Source organism: Chrysochloris asiatica, unplaced genomic scaffold, assembly GCF_000296735.1.
Source record: "Chrysochloris asiatica unplaced genomic scaffold, ChrAsi1.0 scaffold00380, whole genome shotgun sequence".
Taxonomy (NCBI): domain Eukaryota; kingdom Metazoa; phylum Chordata; class Mammalia; order Afrosoricida; family Chrysochloridae; genus Chrysochloris; species Chrysochloris asiatica.
This window is the reverse complement of record NW_006408898.1, coordinates 1,215,481-1,223,262: the sequence shown is the minus strand read 5'-3', so window position 1 is coordinate 1,223,262 and position 7,782 is coordinate 1,215,481.

Genomic DNA, 7,782 nt, shown 5'->3' with positions numbered 1-7,782 from the left:
TGCCCAGTGAAGGAGGCTTCCTGCGGAGCCTCTGCAATACATAAGTCTATAGGTGGAAGCCTGAACCACATCCAGATCTCCAGAGATGGGAAATTCCCACTTGAAAGGACAAGCAGACCAACTTCGAGTGGCTAGAAGAACAGAAGATACTTCTTGAAAGAAAGACCTACAGGAAAAATATAATACAACATAGGCAGACAGACTGTTACTACAAGAACAAGCAACATGCTTGCACAGGAAACATCAAGGCAAGTGGTCAGGTCCCCTCAGTGCAAACCCCCTTCCAAGACTAACACTCAATGGGAATACACGCTGTGATTGGTGACCACGCTCAACACCGATAAGGGGAAGTGAGGGAAAAACAGCAATGAAGCGGTGAGCTAAGCCCTACAACATTCAATAGACTTCTGTGAACCCGGGTGAAGACCTGGTTGACCAGCAGAGTGGCAAGACCTGGGGACTCTTGGGCCCAGAGTCAGCGACATAGCCACAGAGGACTAGAGTGGAGAGTGAAGCGTCCAGCTGGTAAGAAGAGAGGGCATATGCATAAGAACATGCACACTTGCAGATAATACCCACTTCTCCTGGCTTCAGTGACTGGATGATCAGAGCTCAACCAGAAGTAAAAAGAAGAGGAAAAAAGAAGTATTCTCATACAACTTGATGAACTTGACCTACACGTATGGAAGCAGTAGCTCCAAAGAGGGAACAAGTCCTTACAACAAGAATCATTCCCACCCCCTCCACACACAGAGTAGACAGGGATGGGCAACTTTGACATAGGCTACTCAAAATGGGGGTGGGGGGCAACAAAGGCAAGAAGTGACTGGCTTACAAGCTTTCAAGAGGGAACCTAGATCCAAGGGCCTGGAGGAAGGTAGAATCTCCAGTGAATAGTACTCAATCTGACTAGGCGGGGCTGATGCAATGAAATGCAGATGGATCTCTTGTGATACAATAGTGAATAATTGTTATCAGGACTGATTGTGAGGGTCGGAAATGTAAAGGTAGATGTTTTATAGCAAGGAGGGGAGTGATTAACTTTTCAGTCTAGGAGCGGAGGTCCCTGGGACCATCGAGGGAGAAGAACATAGAGCGGGACCCTACTCAGAGAAGCAGTGATACCTGAAATGGAGCCAGAGATGATGACGTGGAGCGATGGAGCAGCTGGAGACTTTAGATCCAGAGAGGGAGAGCAACTGTGTGCCGAAGACCTGGGGGGTAAGGGGGAAGGATTGCATGGAGGGAACTGTAACCATGGCAATGAGAAGATATACGATAGAATGAATGTAAAACTAATGTTCTCCCATGTAAACTATCACATAATTCATAATAAAACATTTAAGAAAAAGAAAAGGAAATCTGGAAAATACCTGCTGGGGAAAAGTAAACTATAAAACGTGACATCAAGGAATTGAGTAGGAAATAATATAATACTGAAGTTGGTAGTTTTGAAATAGGTTCACAAATTTTTTAACATAACCCCTTTCAAACAGCGGAGCCCTTAAATGTGAACTGGATTTAGTGACAATCATCTAGCAAAAACAAAATTGTGAAAATGATGGCGCATGACTTCTGAAGCAAGATCATAAAGGGCACTGCGGGCTGTACCATCTCTTTGGAATCACTGACATTGGAAGAAACCAGTTGCCATACCCTGAAGACGCTCAGAAAGACTATGGAGAGGTCCTCGTGGAGAGCCAGCCATGTGAATGAGCCCCCTTGGAAATAGATCTTCTAGTCCTAGTCAAGTCTTCAAATGATTGCACTGCCAGCAGACATCTAGACTGAAACTTCACAAGGGACATGGGGACACAACCGTCCAGTTAAGAAGCTCCCGAACTCTTGACAACAAAGAACATAAGAGAATAGATATTTCCATTTTAAAAACACTGTGTTTGGGAATAATTTGTTATATGACAATGAAAAATGTTTCTTATCATCATAAAACAGGTGGAATGATTGGAGGTGGAATAGTTTCTTGAAGACTCAGTTATAGCACTAGCTGGATAAGTACCTTGTGGAGCTAGAACAATGCCTCTCGGATGCCATACATCAGCAATCAATATAGTATGTCCATAGCCAGGATTTATGTTTCTGGGAAATAAGGAGTGAAAATGGGAGCAGGTCCTCTCCTTATTACTCCTAGTAAAAATTGTGATCCCCTCCCCACAACGTTGGGCTTTACTAATCTACAGTGTCATTGTTATAGCAGGTTATACCAAAAAGATTGCTACAAAATCACAGAACCCTTTATTAAATAAAAATTTCAAAATGTGAAGCTATTGTTTCTCAACATATCCTCCATCTAGATCTGTATGCTTCAAATGGCAGTATTCTCGGTTTTTTAAATTATTGTTGTTAAGTGTCGTTGAGTCGGTTTCAACTCATAGCAACCTTGTGTAGGGTTTCCAAAGAGCGACTCGTGAGCTTGAACCACCGACCTTGTGCATTTTTTATTTACACCATGTCAAAACCGCAGTTTTGGCATCGTTGAGGGACTCATACTATGTTGCTTTTCAATATTCTTTGAGCTTTAGGAAATAAAAGAAGTCTGAAGGGACAAGATCAAGGCTGTTGGGTGAATGGGGTAAGATTTCCCAACAAAATGTTTGTGTCAGTCCTTGCTACCCTTGAAGACCTAGCACTTGCACTGTCACGATGGAAAACTCATAGAGACCCTGTATAGGGTTTCCAAGACTGTAAATCTTTATGGAAGCAGAAAGCCTCATTTTTCTCCTGTGGAGCGGCTGGTAGATGCAAACTGCTGACCTTGCGGTTAGCAGCTCAGCTCGTAATCCACTATGCTACCAGAGCTCCCTAGAGGTCCTCATGTACAGTTGCTGTTTATGTTGTTGCAAAATGATATTTGCAATGAATAAGTCATTGGCCTTGCAAACCATCTATATTGCAATCCCCAGCATCATTTCTAACACCAAGACCATATTTTCCAAATACTGATCCTTTTTCATTTCCAACTTTCACATTCTAATCACCAGTAATTATTAATGCATCCTGATCAAATGTTTGATCAATTTCAGACTGAAGAAGTTGGTAGAATTCTTCAGTTTCATTGTCATTGGCTTTAATGGTTGGTGTGTAAATTTTTTATTATGACAACAATTGTCAATTTAATCCCATGTAGATAGTTTTTTTTTTAAAGAGCATAATACTCAAGGCAGACATATTTTACTAGTTAAGCTCAACTATTGTTTGGTTTTAAGACTTCAGGGGTTATTTTTGGCTTAAGATTTAACGATTACCTCAGGGTAATAAAAGGTGCTCTGGTACCGTAGTGGTTATGAATTGGGCTGTGAACCTCAAGGTTAGCAGTTTCAAACTACCAGCTGTTCCATGGGAGAGAGAGGAGGCTTTCTGCTCCTGTAAAGATTTACAGCCTTGGAAACCCTGTACAGGGTCGCTATGAGTTGGAACTGACTCCATGGCACATAACAACAACAACAGGGTAATAGTTTCCGAGGTTCATCCAGCTTTCATGGACCCAGAAAGTCTGGAGTACATGAAAATGTGAAATTCTGTTCTGCATTTTCTCCCTTTCATTAGGATTCTTCTGTAGAATCTTTCATCAAAATAGTCAGTCATGGCAGCTGGCTCCATCCAGTTTTGGTCTCATGGAGGCAATTCACCACACCTTCCATATCCTCCTTTTATTCCTAATTCTCTTCTTCCCCTACTGCTCCAGGTAAATAGAGTCAATTGTGGTGCCTTGGATGGAAACTATGCATTGAAGTAGGAGGCAGAACAGAAGCACTAAACATATTATTTGGTCACTTGACCAGGATATCCCATGAAACTATGACCCTAAACCTCCAAACTAAGGAACCAAATCTTGTGAGATATTTCACTGTATATAAGCAGCCTCAGCAGCTACTCTTTTTAGTGTGTAAATTTGAATAATAGTGGCATTAACTGGTCTTTCATGTGGGTACATGGATATTATCCTGTCATAGGCGCATTGCACTTCAAGATAGATCTTGAAATGCTGTTTTTGGTGATGAATGCCAGGCCATTCCTCTTCAATTTGTCATTCACAGCATAGTACACCATTCAATCGTCTGATTAAAAATGGCCAATACCATTCCATTTCAGCTCACTAATGTCTATGACATCAGTTTTTATACGTTCCATTTCATTTTGACAACTTCCATTTTTCCTAGGTTCATACTTTGTACTTTCCACATTCTAATTATTTATTAATGGAGGTTTGTAGCTGTTTCTCTTCCTTTTGAGTTGTGCCCATTAGCAAATGAAGGCTGGAAAGCTTTTCTCCATCCATGTCATTAAGATCAGCTCTACTTCGATGAGGCACCTCTTCCCCAGTTGTATTTTGCTGCCTTCCAACCTGAAGGGCTCATCTTCCAGCACTACATCTGATAAATTTCCACTGCTATTCATAAGGCTTTCAGTGGTTAACCATTTAGAAGTGATCCTTCTCTCTGTCTTAATCTGGAAGCTCTGCTGAAACCTGACCACCATGGAGACCCTGCCGTCATTTAAAATGTCCATCACAAAGCTGCCAGCATCACAGCACCAAGCCATGATAGTGCGACCAATTGACAGATGAGTGGGGGCATAGAAAGATGATTCCTTTGGAATTCCAAAAATACACTCGCCATATCCTTTTAAACTGATCTCTCTGTCTAGAATTTATCTTTGAAGTCTTTCTGACCTTTGTCAAAACATTTGAACCATCTAAAAACTGTTGTTTTATGAGGTGCAGCACTCCCTTAAGCTTGATGCAGCTTCAATGATACGAGAAGATGTCTAGTTGAATTTTGTTTAAAATTTGATATTAGCTCTGACCTTAAAGTCATTTTTTCCCATGGCACAAAATGTATCCTGTTTTTTTTTGTTTTTTGTTTTTTTTTAAGGCACCATATGGGTCGGAACCGACTCTATGGCACTTAACAACAACAACAACAAGACTAACATATGGATGTTACTGAGAGAACTTGACTGTAGCCATCCACCGATCAAAGAGACAAGAGACAAGTTTAAACAAATCTTTTTAGAAATAAACCAGTATGAACTGGAATCCTAGCAACAATACTGTTTGTCTTTGTTGTTGTTGTTAAGGGTCATCGAGTCAGTTCTAACTCATAGCAACCCTCTATAGGATTTCTGAGGAGCAGCTGGTGAGTTTGAACCAATGACCTTGCGGTTTAAACTGACCTTGTGGTACAGTGCTTATCCTGCAGTGCCACACCAGGACAAAAAGTAGTAACAGTACTTTTTGTCTTATCCACCTATAAATACCAACTACAACCACATGACCAGTGGCAGAAATGGTTGTAATAATTATTAGTATTTTATTCTTAATTCAATTTAAATATATTAATGTACATGCATATATTTGCACATATATACTCTATTTGTCACATATAATGTGACAAATATAATGTGAGGTTAACATATGAAGGAGTTGTATGGTTTGCAAAAAACATGTGAGTGTTAATTGTGTAAAAATCTGGTGTGTGGGTATAGTGGAGGGAAAGTTCATTGTAATTAAGTATGGTTTCTGGAAATTAAATATGGTTTAAGAGAGAAGAAGAAGGGCTGGTTGATCCAAAATATGGTGAGACCTGGGGACACCTGAGCATATAGACAAGGACATAGCCACAGAGGTCTAGAGCTGAGAGTGAAGCATCCAGCTGATATGGATAGGGATGGGCAACTTAGACATTGGCTACCTAAAATGAGGGGGCATAATGGCATGAAGTGACTGGCTTACAAGATTTCAAGAGGGAATTTAGCTTAATAGCGTGTGGGGAAAGAAAGCATCCTCACTGAATAGTTTTCATCTTGTCTAGATAGGTCTGGTGAAAAGAGATGGGGATAAGATTCTTATGATTCAATAATGAGTAATTGTTATCATGACTAATTGCAACTCTCACAATTGTAAAGGTAGAAGTTTTGTAACAAAAACAGAGGAGTGGTTAACCTTACAGTCCAGAAACAAAGGACTCTAGGATCATCAAGAGAGAAGTGCACAAGTGGAATGCGAGACCTTATCCAGGGAAGCAGTAACACCAGAGAGGGAGGCAGAGATGGGGACATGAAGAGAGGGAGCAGCTGAGGACTCTAGATTCCTGGGAAGAGAGGAACTAAGAGATAGCGGCCAGGAGGCAGACTTACAGAATGTGCCCTTTGGTGTTGTAAATTACTATATATGCCTGAGTGTTTTTTTTTTTAAAAAAGCTAAAGTGAATAGAAACACTGGTAGCTGATGGTACCTGGAGGGGATAATAATCATTGTAATGAAACAAGGTGTATGATTTGTTGACTATAAAACTGGTAATCTGCCCTGTAAACTTTTACTCAATCCACAATAAAAATCTTATAATAAAAAAAATATGGTTTAAGTATGAGTGCCAACTTGATAAAGGTGTACTTGGTGACTTTATATTGTATCTCTTTGACTAGTTGGCACTATGTTTCCCAGAATTCCCATTCTTTCATACTTCCAGTTAGCTTAGGCCATAAGAGAAATTTTGCATAAAATTTGGAAGATGGAAGCAAAGCAGCAGCCATATTGTTTTTATATGTAGATCAGTGAAGAAGAAGAGGCAGATGCTGTTACTATTCATGTGTGTTGTCATTTATTTACTGGTTCATTTTTTGGCAAGAAGAAACAATCGGGCCTGCAATGGCTATGCCTTTGCCCAAGTCTTCCTTCTGCTTCTCCAAATTATGGGTCAGGTATGTATTTAGCTTCAGGCAAAAAGGCATAAGTTACTACTACAGGATACCACATCTTCATTAGTGAGAAACTAATGTGGGTTCCAGTTCATCCTCAAGAATTCAAAGTTTTCCTCATTTTCCCCAGCTTTACATTGAACTTCTCTTCCTGAATATTTTTCCTATAAATATTAAGCCCAAGCCTCAGACAACAGCTTTACAGAAACTGTTTAGAAGAGATTTCACAATTGCATAAGGTTAAATCCTTGTAAATCTATTTCTCTATCTACCCAGCTAGATCCCCAAAGAGATGGATTGGCACAGTGTTAGCAGCATTGGGCCCAAGCGTAACAACAGTTGTGAGGATGGCACAGAACAAGGCAAAATTTCGTTCTATTGTGCATAGGTTAACTATGAGTTGGAACTGACTCAACAACAACAATCTACCTATTTATCTATCTATCTAAGTGATTCTGCTTCTCAGATTGAACCTTGATTTGTAATGTGATCACCCTCCATAGTGCAAGCTAATACAAAGTAATCAGCCAGTTGAGGTCATACCAGTGTAGGGTGGACCTTAAACCTAGTCACATCTGAGTTATAACAGGAACCGATTAGACACAGAGGCACACATGCAAATGAGAGAAGACAGACACCATATGAGAATTGTGTACAAGCCAAGGAGTCAAAGAATGTGTGGGGTTCATCACAAGGAAGGACTTGACAGGGCTGCCACCCTTATATTGACATTTAACCTCCAGAACTGTGAGAAAATAACCTTCTGTTCTTTATAGCCACCCACATGTGCTATTTCTATTACAGTGACACTAGGTTACTAAGATACCTACAATAACAAAAATATCAACATTCTGCATAGGATTTAAATAAATCCCATAGTCTTATAACATGATATTCAAAATATTCAAGATACCATCCAAAATTCTTTAGCATACAAAGATCCAGGAAGAGAAATCTTAAATTACATGGGAAAAGACAATCACAGATACCAAAGCTGAGGTGACTCATATGTTAGAATTACCTAACAGAGAATTTTGAAAAAACTATTAGAAAATATTATCACAA